Source organism: Monopterus albus, unplaced genomic scaffold (assembly GCF_001952655.1).
Source record: "Monopterus albus unplaced genomic scaffold, M_albus_1.0 scaffold34.1, whole genome shotgun sequence".
Lineage (NCBI taxonomy): Eukaryota > Metazoa > Chordata > Actinopteri > Synbranchiformes > Synbranchidae > Monopterus > Monopterus albus.
The window spans coordinates 1,022,620-1,024,970 of NW_018127914.1; positions in this window are offsets into that span (position 1 = coordinate 1,022,620).

Consider the following 2,351-nt stretch of genomic DNA (forward strand, 5'->3'; position numbering starts at 1 on the left):
GTTCAGCAGTCTGGGTTAGACATAATGTCCAATATTGTGGCCTTTTAGGCACAGAATTGCATTTGTGTGTTACTATACCACCAATACCAGCAAGGAATCGTCATCATTAGAAAGAAATACAGTAGCTATTCCTCCTGTGGTGGTTAACAGTCAGGTTGTAGAGATTGTGCTTAAGTGCAGATACCCTGGAACTGTTATCGATAACAAGCTGATGTTTGAGCAACATGAGCATTTTAAAAAAGCCCAGCAGAGCGTGTATTTTTATCCAACGCTTAAATGTTTTGAAGTTCATAGTGTTTTTATGCGGATGTTTTATCAAATCCCAGCTGCAATTGGCTTCTTGAATAACTTATTTTTATGTCATTGTTAGTAATTTAAAGTTTTCTATTATTACTGGGTAGATGGTGTCTGTGTTATTGCTACTGGCTGTAAAATGAATTGCCCTTAAGGGATAATAACAATCAATCAATCAATTAACACGGTCTAAGCACAAAGAGGGAACCTCACTGGCTTCAGTTGAACTTAAAGGGGAGTTTAACTGATTTAGTCATGAGGACCAGTAACCGGTCACTGGGCCGTACTACTCAGCCTGTTGAAAGAGTAACTGTAGGCAAAATAATCCAGACGATGTCATTCTGCTACAGTTATTTTATCTCAGTTTGGGTTTGAAGACCACAGTGAATGAATAAATAAACAGAAAGCAAGTGTGACATGGAATCTAAAAGGCATTGGCATTTACTGTGAAAGTAACTAAATCTGCTATTATGAATAGAAATGAATATAGTGGTTTTTGGATCTTGGCACATAGAGATTAAAGCTGCAATCAAAACTGGCTTTAGCTTTGTGTTGCACCTAGGCCCTTTCCTAAACAGTGAATCTGGTGTTTTCAGGGGGGGGGGGGCTGGGGATCTTGTAAGAGACGTCTGTTCTACCAGATGACACAGGATAAGCTCTTTTTGTCCACCAGTTTCCCCATTTGTCATTAATGCACCCTGCAGCTGCTGAGAGCACCTTCTTGTTAAAATGTTGACATGACAAGTGATTGGCCTTAGTGTATGTTCTGATGGGTCCCACATTTATCAAAAGCGCCACCTTCCCACCTCCTGTTGGCTAAAAAAGGCTTATGGAGATTACTCAGGTGTGCAAAGTTGAGCCTCATTAAAAGTGCAGCGTCCCTACTGACGAGTCGGTGTGAGACATTTTGCCCAATCTACATATTCAAGAAGTTATTTCTCCAAACTTTGTTATACTTTTCATCCTAATTATTCCGCACAGTGGGCGGTCGGTCGTCATCATTTCGCGTGATTTTCGGCTGTTACAAACTCCAGAGATGGTACAGCTCAGGGCGGACTCGTTTGCCTTCGGAGGCGTTGGTTTCTGTTTCTGTCTATCTTACGCACTATCTCCGCCCTTAAGGGAGAGACATCGCCGTTTACCGAGCACCTTTCCCCCCCACGCACTGCTTCACGCACTGCTTAAATCAAAATTAGGTGTGACGGACTGCACGGGCGTAAAGGACACCGCGTCGACTGGCCACCGGAGTCACCCCATCGTCATCAATCTTTGGATTATTGGGACGTCGTTATGCCACGCAGACGCTTTCCAAGATTAAACCACCCGAGCTAAAGATCACGCCAAAATGTGCACGACACAGATGTTGTTCAGATGTTGCTGCACACATTCTGGAATTAGCTTGTAAATACATCTGGGGTATTTAGTATTATTTTGATGCGCGCAGTGTGCAGTAGGTGTGTGTGTTGCTCAGAGTTGGCATAGCCACAGGCACTACCTTCACAATTATCCTCATTTTAGTATCAGTAATCGGCATGATTTATGTGCGGCTCGCTGGTTGTAACGATAGAATCCGTCTTGTGGCGTTAGTCGCAATTTTAAACGTGAATATAAGTGAAAAATGAACCAATTGGCTCCTTGCATCGCGATAACAGGAGTTCATATTATTCACAGATAATAAAGCGACACAGTGGCAGTTTGGAGTCACATGTTCCCAGAACAAACAAGTAAGATGACAAAACCCGTCCTCACAGGGGATTCTCTTTATTACCGAGGACGCTGCGTTGGGATCACATCTCAGTTCCTGGATTGCAATAGAGCCGGAGGACAGGGAACAGAGGAAGAAGACAAGGAGAAGCAGAGAAGAGCTGCCGAGCCGCACAGCAGAGCCCCCCGTTGATAGGCAAGCTTTGGTTTCAGTGAAGGACTGAGCTGAAGGTGAAGGGATCCTTGTGGCAGTCAGTTTCACATTTTCTTCAACAGCCTTCAAGCGTGCATGTATGGACACACTGCAGCATAGGTGAGAATCAAGAAGAGCTGCCCAGTTAGAACACAACAAA